The following is a 13,373-nucleotide window of genomic DNA, read 5'->3' on the forward strand; positions in this document are numbered from 1 at the left end:
TCAGTTCCTTGAAACCACCCTACATCCCTCCCTACCTGTTCATCTTCCCCACTTCTGTCCGTCGTGATCCCTGACCACTTGTGGGCTCACTCCCTTCCACCCGACTCCCATCATGGCACCCCGAAGATGACACCCACTGCATCCTGTCAGGCTGGGAGTGCCTTCCTCAGACACTGGAAGCCATCTTGGACTGCCTTGTGTCCAATGGCCAAATATCTGGGATGAACAGACCCAAAGCTTAGCAATACTGCCTCTCTTGCCCTTCTCGTCCAAGGCCTTTCTGTCTAGATTCACTGTGACAGTTAGAAATTTCCTCTGGAATCTTGTCACTTTCCCCAACCAGTCTCCTGTCCTTCGGGATGCCCCAACTTCCCTGGGGTTCCTCTGCCAAAATCAGGGCACAGAAACCCTTCCTTGGAAACCACCCCTCTATTCCTGGCATCCTCAGCAACTCTTCTATCCACCAAGTGTGGGGACTCTTTTCTAGTCTGGGGGCCAACGTCAGAGAGCAAAAGGCGCATTCTTTCTCAGGTGGAGTTCTCCCGGATCTGCTGCCTCTACCACGGCCCCTTCTACAACCCCCACGACCCACGGAAAAGCCAAGGCCGATGCCTGAATCCTTAATTTTCCTTTCTTTCTGCTGAGTCATCCCTTCCCTGAGCACTAGGGAAGGGGTTTGGCTGTTACTTCAAATGTTCTCCACTCTCACCCCCAGGATCAGCCCTGAGTCTGTCATGCTTCATGTGCAATTAAACCCAGATAAAGATCTAATCTCCACCTGACCCTATAATCATGTCTGCTCAGGCATCCTAACACGGTGTCTTGCTTTACAAAGTTCAACATAACTTATTTCTGGGTTTATGGGTTATCTTGGGTTATCTTTGTGCCATAGCCCTCCACCAACTCAGCAGGTGAATTTTGCATCCGTTGCTCTTCACTGAGATCCCTGTGAGGACCCCAAGGGGGTCCCAGTGAAGAAACATACCTAGGACCCAAGACATCTCCTGGAACTTGTTACCCCATGACACACTGAACCTGCTGCTAAAAACTCTGTGGCTTGGTTTCGTTCCTGCAAAGCATCAGTGACATTTGCTTTCTTTCTTCGTGACAGTCACATTGCAAGAGTAAGGGAGATACGTGCTTCCATCACCAGTAAAACAACAGTTAAGATACCTTCACAACTATTACACATCTATCCTGAGACTCAGTTTCAGAAAAAAATAATTCTCAAATGCTGTACAAATATAAAGAGGGAAAAACTGCTCTTTAATATACTAGAAAATGCCTACGTTTCCGTATCTTCCAAAATTCCATTCCCTAGTATTTCCATTTTGACTGGATTTTTCTGCTCTTCTTTCCACAAGTGTATCTTTATTCCATGAACAAAGGAAGCACTCATATAGGGCAGCAAAACTGTGTTCAGCCATGTGTGGTCTAAGACTTTGAAAGACATCTCTTGGGAGGAGCAAGGGCTTTGCCTCAGTGGTTTTGGGGAAGTAAATTTGCTTGAATCCATAGGAGCACCCTCTGGACCTGAGTGGCGCCTGCAAGACTTGAGCAGCAGGCTGCGCATGGAGTCAGTTTCTCCCTCAGCCCCCTGTCCTCACACCTTTTATTTTTTGCCCAGCCTCCTCCTTCATTCGGTAGCAATACTGGAACCTGATGAGGTTTCTCTCACTGTCAATACTACTTACCGGAGAAAATACTGCAATAACAGCTGTTCAAAGAAGCAGATACTCTCAGAGGCATACACTTTCAATCCCCCAGACTCATCTCCCACCCATCCATGCCTCTTTTCCTAATTTCCTTATCACATTTACTTCCATGCTTTCAATAACTCAGGGATATGTGAGTGAGTCAATTAGACCTCTTGATGTGCTTTACCAGTTTCAGGCATTCTCGTCCTCTTAGCCCCTTTTTATACTCCCCCCAGACTCATTACCTTCCTTGTTTCCATTCAGATTCCTGAGGCCTTCAGCTGTTTGTTTTTCATGTGGGGCACCACCGGGGCTCATGCCCACAGCCAGCGGAGATGCACACCTTTATTAACCATGCTCTTAATTTCCTTCCCATCCCCCTGTGTAACATGGGACTGTGGTCTCATTTTAGACAGAAAATCACTTCTTGTCACTTATTTTTTTTCTTGTTGATTTTTTTAAAATTGAAGTATAGTTGACATACAATATGATATATTAGTTCTCAGTGTCCAACACAGTGATTTGACAATTCTATACATTATATAACACTCAGTGTAATTACCATCTGTCCCCATACAACGTTATCACACTACTATTGACTGTATTCCCCATGCTGTACTTTTCATTCCTATGACTTATTTATTTTACAACCAGAAGTTTGTACCTCTTAATCCCCTTTACCAATTTTGCTCATCCCTCCGCCTCCCTCCCCTCTGGCAACCACCAGTTTGTTCTCTGTATTCATGAGTCTGCTTCTATCTTTTTGTTTGTTTATTTGTTCTTTTAGATTCCACATATAAGTGAAATCATATGGTATTTGTTTTTCCTAGTCTGACTTATCACTTCTTGTAACTTCAGAAGACTTTCCTTTTTCTTTTTTAAAGATTTTATTTTATTTATTTTTTAAAGTAGACTCCATGCCCAGCATGGAACCCAAGGCAGGGCCTGAATTCACAACTCTGAGATCCAGAGCTGAGCTGAGATCAAGAGTTGGATGCTTAACTGACTGAGCCACCCAGGTGCCCCTAGATTTTATTTTTTAAAGTAACCTCTGCACCCAACGTGGGGCTCAAACTTACAACCCCAAGATCAAGAGTCACATGCTCTACTGACTAAGCCAGCCAGGCACCCCTCAAAAGTCTTTTCTTAATCCAGGCTGACATGGTAACCCCATTGCCAGGCTGTCCCTCTCCAGCCTCCAGCTATTTTTCTGGAGGTGACTCAGCATGCTTCTCACTGCTGCCCTGCCTTACATCCCCTTGGGATTTCACTGGGCTTCTGGCCACCTGGGTAGACGTGCACAAGTGCTACCCCTGCTCAAGACAAGTTTCTCAAGATGAACCTGGAGACAAAAAGGTGACCTTGTACCGTGTTTTTATTCACCACTGAAGAAATGCAAATGTTGCAAAAATGAAAAACATCTGTATTATTCCAATCACTTAATTTATCTGTATTTCCACCCTCATCTGTAAAATAAAGGATTCAGTGAAGTAAAATCAACATAGCTTTGGGAACTCTTACAAACACAGATAAAATAAACATTGTTACTTGAAAATATATTTTGACATATTTTGTATTCTCTCTTTATGGATTCTAGCTGGGGTGGGAGGGGAAAGATTGACAATTGTTATAAATCAGGCTTTCCCTGAATGCAATTGCTATATTTCAAAATAGGGACTTTTTAGGCTAATAGGATTTTAGAGCCTGAAACAGTTCATATTAGTTACCTATTGCTGCATAACAGATGATCTCAAATCAACAAATATTTATTATCTCACAGTTTCTGAGGTTCAGGAGTCCAGGCTTGTAAGCAGGCTTGTTCTGGCTTGGGTTCTTTCAAGTGGTGGCAGTCAAGCTGTGGGCCAGGCTGCCGTCATCTTAAAGATTGACTGGGGCTGGCAAATCCATTTCTGAGCTCACTCCCATGCTGTTGGCAGCCCTTCATTCCTTGAAGGCTGTTGGCTCGAGGCTTCAGTTCTTCACGGCAGGCCTCTCCAAAGGCTGCTCATGACATGGCATTTGACCTTGCCCAGAGTAGGTAATCCAAAGGAAAGAGTGACAAAGAATAACCCAAACTTAAGGGTCATGCCGACTCTCCCCGTCAGAGTCAGGGAATGAATAACAGAAAGGAGGATCGTTGGGAGCCATCATGGGGGCTGGATACCACAGAACCTTAGAGATAACATAGTCCAGCTCCCTCAATTACAGCCAAGGAAGCTGTGGCCCAGAGACACCAAGTGAGTTGGCCAAGACCATACCATTGGTTAATACCCAAACCAGGACTTGAACCTGGAGTTTCCATATTTTAGGACACTTCAATTTAGCAACTACTTATTTTACTTATTTGGTGATTATCAAAAGCAAGGACTGGCCAAGGCAGCGTGGAGAATCCAGGGTGAAGAATATACTCAGGATCCCTGCCCACGAGGTTATAGGAGTGGGGAGGAGCAGAATATGCTGAATGGGATTACCTGGGAGATTGGAGAACATTTCCCCCAAGTTACAAATGAAGACCCTCGAGTTCAAAGGAAGACCTGCAGTCACAGGCACCATCAGGAAAGGCTTTGTGGATATGGTGACATTTGAGTTGGGCCTGAAAGTAAGGGTGGATTTAGGCCAACGGGGACAAGTGGGGGGCGGGGCACTGGGCTGAGAGTCCATGCTTTGACCCTGATGTCTCCAAACCTAAATGCATGAGGTTCAAACACAGCAGTATTAGTCACAGGCCCAAGCTCTGAATCACTTTCTTGGTTACTGATGACTAAAATTTGGGGCTGTCCACCCTCTTCTCTGGGAGTGCCACTTGCCTTAGCTGCCACTGCTGTTTTTACAGTGGAGCCCATACTCTGTGATCAAGAAATTAAAGCAGTTACCTGACCATATCTATGTCATCAGACAGTCCCCCAAATCCAGTGGAGAAAATTTTAAGTACAGTTGCTGAGTCAGTGTCTGTTCATTTCAGAGAATCCTCTTTCCCACTGATTTACCTGCCTGTGAGTTGGTCTTTGAGATTTACCCCTGAGCAGGTGGTAAGAGGTTAGAAAGTATGGCCTGGGGTTGGGGTCTGCATTTCCCTGAGAGAACCTAGGAACCTTCAGAAAGGTGGGGGCAGAGGGATGACTAGTGGAGGTCCATTACAGAATGTTTCATACCTGACCCATTAGCCATCACATTTAGAAACATCACAGGTGTTGACAACTGCCAGGTCAATGTTACGGATTAAAATTATAGATGGCATCCTTTAGATGAGGAGTTTTGAAGTTATTGTTAACGTCCCATCAATGAGTCCTAATATTAAATTTGTAGATCCAAACCAGCATCTAAGAAAGATGAAAGTACTGGAGGGATAAGTAAGGTTTTGTAGAACTTTTGTCTCAGTTACTTGCAGTGTAACTGTGTTCAATGTAAACTGTATTTCCTTTCCATTGTGGTCATCAACAAAGCGGTTTGAAGGCCACTGATGGAGAACTATTTTGCTCACCATGAGAGGAGAGAGAGGCAGCCAGCTCCAGCAGATCGTGTTGGATTCTCTGCTAAAATCCAACAGAGTCCACTATTGGAAACACACCACAATGAAAAGGGACATGATTTTAGGCAGATGTGGATGCAAACATGGAAAACTTTACCAATTATGTGTTTATCTAAAAATATTTTAGAAACATATAACTGACATTTCAAAGGGTGATATTGCTCCATATAAATGTCTTTTAAAAAAAAATCAACTTTATGTAGGTATACTTAATATACAGTAAGACTCATTCATGAGCCTCATCAATTTAAATTCAAGGAATTTTCATAAGTGTATGCAGTGGTGTTACCACCACCAAAGTCAAGGTATGGAATAGTTCTGCTACCCCTGAGAAGTTCTCTTATTGTCCTCTTTTCAGTCAAAACCCTTCTAGCACCTCCACTTCTGGGGTGCAGCAAGGAAACCAAAGTATCTAGAGTAGAAGCACAAGGGAGAGCAGATCAATATGTATTAGGGAATCTATGTCTTGTAGGGCCTTGGAGGTCATAGGCGGTCAAGCCAAGGATTTTGGCTTTAGTCTAAGTGAAATGGGGAGGTATGGGAGGGTTTTGAGCAGAGGAGTAATCTGACTTAGGTTTTAAAGAGAATACAGAAAAACTACATGTACACTAGGGTTGAACAAATAAGTTCATATACTGTAGATAATGAGAGCTAGGCTTCTCACTGTCAGAGAAGGAAGTTACAAATAAGCAAAGGGGGAAAGAAGGCTATAATGAACCTTGTGGGTTGGAATTGGAGGCATCAGTGTGGACTCATGTTTGTGGATAGCTAGCTAGCTAGCCAGATGATAGAAAAATATAGATATATGTGTACACGTGGGTTGTGTGTGTGTGTATTTTGCCACTTTAACAATATTAAGTCTTCTGATTCATCCATGAACATGGGATGTCTTTCCACTTACTTAGGTCTTCTTTAACTTATTGCAGTAATGTTTTGTAATTTCCAGGGTTCAAATTTTGCACTTCTTTTGTTAACTTTATCCCTATGTGTGTTTTTTTTGGGGGGGGGGTTGGTGTGTGTGTGTGTGTGTGTGTTGTTTTTGGTGCCATCGCAAATGGAATTGTTTTCTTAACTTCATTTTTGGATTGTTCCCCGTTGTGGGTAAGAGTATTAATAGCTCCTGACATGCTGTCATGGTGTGATGGCTAAGACCTTGATGAATTGAAACAGGTTACAGGCAAAAGGGGAGGCACTAGCTGGTGCAATATTGTGGGCTTCTGAGAGGGTTGGAGGAAATGTTTAACTAGAAGGACTGTGGAATCCAGTGATTTGCTAAGTGCCACTGAGTCAGTGAGAGAGGAGATGTCCATTCCAGACCTATTGCTCAGGGATTTAAAGCCAAATGTGAGAGTCAGAGCTCCTATTCACTTGTTCTGCAGGCAGGAGGCAGACTGAAGGGAAGACGAGGCACAATAGGTACACACAGGGGAGGCAATATTTCTGAGAAGCCTGGGTTCTCATTCCAGGCAAGCCTCCTATGTTGAAGTCAGGGCCCTGATGGGGAAGGAGTGGGACTCAGAGATTTGGGCCGGGGGTACCTGGGTACTGCAGGTAAGTACCTTGGGCCTCCCGATTCCCCTGCACCCACGAAGTGACCCACTCCCACTGCCGGAATATAAAGCCTCCTCCTGTCTCCTCTGAGAAGGTGATGCAGAGGCCACACATGAGGCAGGTGCCTTCCAGGACAATGCTTGCCCTTTGGGGTGACCCCCACCTCCCTCCTGGCCCCCAGACCTATATCTAGGGAGAAACATCAGCATACCTGATAGGGGAAGTGCTGGGCCTTCGTAGGAAGGGAAGGAGCTCCACCCCAGAGCTGCTATAGTCCCCGGCTGCCAGGAGGGATGAGCTGGGGGCTGGGTCAGTACCAGCTAGAAAGCTAGGTCAGGGGGAATCTATTGAGGTGGGGGAACCCTCTTGTCACAGGGGCCCTGGGTGACTGTGCCAGCATGCTGCTGGGCTGGTCCACATTAAATGAAGTAGAGATGGCAGGAGGATGGAGGCAAACAGGAGAAAGGAAACAAAAGAAAGCAGAAGTGGGCATAAGACCAGAAACCCACCCACGTTCCGTGGAGGCTGTATGGACACTCCATCTACCAAAGTGGAAAGGCACACACGGGTGACAGGCAAGGCATCATTGAGAAACTCCTTGGTGGCCATCTCCTGCAGACAAACGGTAGGAGAGGATATAGAACTGGCTTCTCCTGTGGGGACGATAATGCAGTGGTGGTGTTCAAACTTCAGCATGCATTAAAATCAACTGGAGGGCTTGTCAAAATACAGAGAATTTGAGTCAGTAGGTCCGGGTTTGGGGCTGGAGAATGTACATTTCTAAAATGTTCCTACGTGATGCTGCTGGTGCTAATCCAGGAACCACTGACACACTGTGGACACAGGCCTAGTGGAGGGCAGGTGGTAGCCTTGTAAGTACCAGAAGCAAGATGAGTACAATTACCATAACGAGCTGCAACATTGGAATGGCGATCTAGGGTAGGGGAGATGACCTAAGGGATCTACAGAGATGATTCATAGAACATGGTGTTCCTAGGGGAAAGGGAAATGGGGCTGCTGACAAAAACATCACTAATAAATACATAATCAAAACCACCCCTATGCTGTCATCACCCAATTTTCTTATGGTAAGTCATGGCCTGATATCCAGTCCTGAGTCAGTTCTCAGCCCGAGAACACATCCGGCGAAGGCAGGACCTGGCAAACTCCATGGCAAATAAATACAGTTGTGTTCTCCAGGGTCATCCTGGAGAAAGGGGAATACCACTTCTTTCCAAAGTGGTTGAGTACCCACAGCCAGCTCCAAATTACCACGGATATTCAGGAACCCCAAGCACCCTTATGGCTCTCTTGTTAGAGTAGGGACCTCTGGGAGGGACCTAAGACACAACAGGCTCAGGAGAGCAATCTGAGACACAGTTATACATTTGAGGGTCACTGGCATGTGGTTGGTATTTAAAGTCACGAGATAGGATTGGAGCATCAAGATGGAGACAAAGTCTTGCTGAGTGACAGGTGGTTGCCACCAAGGAGAGAAAGCACACACTTACAGGGACACTGGGGAAAGACAGCATCCTTCTCCAAGCCTCTGCACTCCCCACACCGTGAGTCCATGAGCAAAGGGGCTGTGCTTCCTTCTGCTCTCTGTCCCCAGGGCCCAACCCAGCCTCCAGCACAGAAAAGGGACTTAATAACTAGCTTTTGAATGATCTGATCATGGCCACCACTAACGAACTCCATGGAAAATGTGTTGGTAAGGGCAGTAATAGCAAACACGCTGTTCCTCTTTGATAGCAGATTCTTCTTTTTTTAGTTCTTAGGATGAAATGGGAGTCTTGTTTCTCTTAGGAAGATCAACCAGGGGAGGTCTCTTTGCCACTTGGGGCCCTTCCCAAGTTCATTTGTAATGTATATGACATGACTTCCCAAATTAAGAGAGGGAGGTTATGCAGGTTAAGTTACTGTGCATTTTTTTCATATGACAAATGCTATTTTTGCACCTTTTAAAAAGGCAGCCTATACGTATCCCCAATAAGCACCTGCTGTGCTCTTATGAAACAGTGATAAACAAACGATCTGCCCTCTTGAAATAGCCAGAGAGCCGTGACAGAGTGGGGAACACTCTGGACTCCAAGCAAGAGTGGCTGGATGCGAATCGTTTTTTGAATGAAGTAGGGCATGAAGATGGCCGTGTCCTGAATGCCTTTCTAGTCTCTTTCTAGTCTCTGTAGCGATCCTGGGAGGGAAGAGTTATCCTCACCTTACAAACGAAGAAATGGAGTCTGGAAAGTTCAAAGACAAGTCCATGCCTGCTCTCCTGGCCCCTAGCCCCATTCAGCTGTGGACTCTGTTGCGCTGTCTGTACCCTGCATTGGCCCCCTGGGTCCTGGGCATCTCTTCCTGGCCTGCCGGGTACGAGACACACCCCTGGCTATGAACTTCTGTGTCACTCCTGGGCTTCGGGACTTGGCCCAGGAGGATGACCGATATTTTCTGGGTGCAGTGCACCAGGCACCGTGCGACAAGCATCACCCAGTATATACGACAGGCAGTCTAGTGGAATGGGTAGGGGCAGGGAGGGTTCGAATCCTGCTACTTTTTACTTGCATGGCTTTGGGTAAAGTGGAAGGCTCTGTGGCTTAATTTCCTCATCGTTAAAATAGAGTTGCTAGTACCTACTTCATAGGTTGCTGTTAATCCACGTAAAGCCCTCAGGACTAGGCCTGGCACATGGTAAGGGCTAATGCAAGGACTAGCTCATCCAACCCAGAGGCTCTCCATGTGTTATTCCGTCTTCATTGTGACATGGTGGTGGTGCCCAAAGTCATGCTGGTAGTAAGAGCCAGGACATGAAGCAGCTCAGTCTACTCTACACCCCTGTGCCCAGCCCAGCCCCACTGCATTTCCCCCGCCCCACATGCTTCATTTGCTACCTAGCCAACCCTGCAGGGTGGCAAGTGTTCCTCCTAGACCAAACTTGGGTGTGCAGGGAACAACAACAACGATCTGTTTTTGCTTTTGTTTTTCCATATTTCAATCTGATTTCTATTTAGGGCCCCGATTCCCACCAGGGTGATGAAAACTCAACCTCTATCAGTTCAAGGTTCTCTCCTCCTTCCTTGGGGCTGCACTAGAATTATCGAGGACTTATCCAGTGCCAAGGCACTGAGGCTGGGGTCTACCTGGTCCTTGTGTCACCAGTCTGTTTTGGCACCCACCAACTTTCCACTCCATCCCATAGAGCCCTTGGTCTTCATCCATCCAGGCAGAGGCTGGGACAGTGGGCCACCATGGACAGTTGAGTGGGTTGTGCACTGCATTAAACATACCTGGCCGATGGAGTGAGTGGAAGTGAATTCCAGTCTGTGCTGTGCTTGCTAAGCTGTGGATGTAAGTGTAGGACCACTTCTACCCTGAGGAAAGGATACGTTTTCTTTGCACCAAAGGCCTATTCACTGGCCGGGCCATGTACCTCTGACTCTTTCATCCACCTTTTTCTAATTTGTACAAAAGGCATCTTCAAGCTGGTTGTGGCCCTGCTGAAGTCACCCCTTCTCTGTCTGAATGGCTCCCTCAGGTCCTCTGCCACTTCTGGGTGGTGCTCTGGCTCCTGGCCTCACTCATGCTGGGGGTGGGCACCTCCAAAAAGCTTTCCTGGCCGTGACTGCAGCCCTTCCCCTCAGGCCTGCCATCCCCCCCAAAGGTGCACCTGGGGAGTTGGGCACAAGGTCCCTGCTCTCGGAGCTCACAATATAGCTGGAATTTTGCTCTCTCCCTGGGGCTCTGCCTAGAAAGGGGTACAAGCCTCCTCCTTCTAGAAGCTCTCTAGGAACTACTGTGCTTTCATCTCTCCTCCCTATCCCACCTTAGGGAAACTTTTCTTGTTTCCTGCGAACCCCAACTTCCCTCAGCCTCCTGCTCTGCCATTCCTTAGGATTTCCTCCCCGTTTTGGTCTAGTCAGGAGTCCTCTTCAAGCTCTTAAAACTCGCCAGGAAGACATTTCTGTTTTGGCTTTCTGTCTCCCCTCGGGCAATGGATTGGGGGTGGATGAACTACTTTAGGGACATCCATTAATCCTCCTCCCTCAGTTGTTCCACCTTGCTTGGGAGGCCCATGGGCCCCGGGGCACTGTTCCGATCCTCCAAGTAGAGAAAAGGCCTGCTCTTCCCACTTCCCAAGCCCTACGCAAGCCCCACCCATTTCTAGGGCTCTCCGTGAAATTCTTCTTGGGTGTCCTCTCTGCCTGCCGTCCACAGACTGAAGGAGAGGACCTTTGACAGAAGCGTCCCTGGAGCCCTTTCTAGGCTCGCCATCCTCACGCAGCGCCCCCCTGCCGGGAGGTTGAGAAAATTACCGCTCTCCTTCAAGGCGTGCGGTAAACTCTAATTTTATTTTTAACAATGGCTGTGTTTAACACCTGGCTCACAAAAGTCCTGAAAGTTTAACATTTGGCTCTCACAAGCCGGTAGGAGCTGGCCCCAGCACACCACTGCTAGGCCCCAGTGATTTCCGGTTCCACAATGAGAGGTACTGGCAGGAGATGGGAGGGCAGGAAGAGAGGTTTAGGCTTTTCTTCACCTGCTCCCTCCTGGGATGCATTCTGCAGCTCATTCTCCTCTAGGGCCCTCCCTACCAGAGCTCCAGGGTCCTCCAGGCTCAGCCAACACTTTTCCCTCCGGCCCCCTAGAGTGCTAATGGCTTTTTGACTTCTAGCTCTTGCTAATTCCTGATGCATCTGCATCCCATCTACGCCTTTGTAAACAGTCTTCTCATTATATCCCATTAATCATTCTCTTTCCTTTGAGTGTGCCTCTGTTTCCCGGACGGACCCTGCCTGCTCAAGTTTGCTCCTGTGATCACAACTTCTAATACTTCTGTTCCCCAATTTAGGGACTGTGTGTCCTCAGGCAAGTTGCTCAACTTCTCTGAGCCACAGTTTTGTGGGAATTAAGTGTGATGCAGCAGGACATTATTTTGAGGGATTAACCAGGGGTACTCTTCCTTTTCTCTTGCTATTTCCAGGTGCCCTATACCTCTTTCCCAACCTAGGCCACTGCATCCTATAGCAGTCATTTCTCAAGGACAGGATTTAGAGCAGAAGTAGGGGGAAAGTTTTGACTTTCAAAATCTAAGACCCTGATGGGCACTGGGGCAAGGAAAACCTAATGAGTCAGAGCCAAGCATCCTGCTGGAAGACCCAGCAGTCCCTGAGAAGGCTCTCCTAGGCTGCCAAGCCAGGAGAGGTGGGCCCGCAGAACCGCTGCTAGCCTGGCAGGTTGAAGAATTGAAAATAAATGGCTGCTGGGTCCAGGCAACTGTGCGAGCTTGAGCTTCCTCATAGTCCCCTGGTGTCCCAGTGTGGTCCCGAAAAGATGCTCATTACTGGTGGTACCCCCAGACAGGTCTGGGTGATGACATTGTAGCAGCTGTGTGGTCTGATTAGCAAGGGCCGGGGGTGATGTGCGCCCGGGTGAAAGGGAGAAGGACAAACAGTAACAGGGGTCCAGAGTCCCGGCCCCACTCCCGGCCCCTTTCCCTCCTCCCCCAACTTAGCCCTGGCAGAAAGGGGGAGGAACTCTAAATGGAAGGATACTCACTTCTACCACCTGCAGAATGGGGTCTGTGATATGAGTTCTCTAGAAAAACGAAGGGCCACTTCTGCTCCATCTGTGGCTGGAGACTCATGCCTGCTGCAAGAAAAGCCCTGAAAGGTGTCTCAAGGGACCTCCTTGGACCAACTTGCTGACCAACCCACTTTCCTTTCTACGCCAACTGCAAATATCTGCCATCAGTGGGGGACTCTCCAGGCCTCCCCTAAGCATTTCTGTCCCCACCAGTCCAGGGGTCCTCCAACCAAGGGCCAGGTGTGTGTGTTCTCATGCCTCTCAATGCCACTGGTACCAGTTAATTGTCATTTGTAACTTGAATAACTGTCATGAAAACTAATGAAACGCAAGCATGCAAAAGAGCTGTGGTTTCTGTGACAGTTAAGTTGAGGCACGACGTTGGAAAAAAGACACCTGTCACGTGAGGTGTAGTGGAGATAACTGTAAAAGTTCCAGGAGATATGAGGTGTCTCGGAAAATTCTGCGCTGGGAGCACTTCACAATCTCTTTTAGTTCTCACTCTGAAAGAAAGAAACTGATATTGGAAAATGTAGATTATATCCTTTAGGGGTAGTTTGTATAAGGCAGACGTGCAACCCGAGTCAACCCATATCAAAAGAAAAGTCTTGGCTGTACATTGAAACACTGACAAATGAATATGTATTTACGTATTAAGTTAAAATAGACTAATGTGCATCTGTGTATGTGTATGTATATGTGTGTATACTAGATTTGTATGTGTATATGTATAATTTTTTAAAAATAGAAAGGCCTCGGATCTTCAGGACCGCGGATGAGAAGTCTCCTATAAGCTACCAGCTCTGTCTCACCTACTGGAGGCTTCTGTTTCTTTCCATCAGCGCCAGGACACCCTGGTGCTCCCGGTGCGCGTGTCGGGGCAGCAAGTGGGACCTGTCCCCGGCATCCCTTCTCCGATCCCTGCCCAGCGAGCGAGCCACCCGCCGGGCTGTTAGCCTACTGCCGGGGACCGGGACTCCAGGCCGCCCGGGTCCCGGGGCCGGGAGCCC

This window comes from Phoca vitulina, unplaced genomic scaffold (assembly GCF_004348235.1).
Source record: "Phoca vitulina isolate PV1807 unplaced genomic scaffold, GSC_HSeal_1.0 scaffold61, whole genome shotgun sequence".
NCBI lineage: Eukaryota > Metazoa > Chordata > Mammalia > Carnivora > Phocidae > Phoca > Phoca vitulina.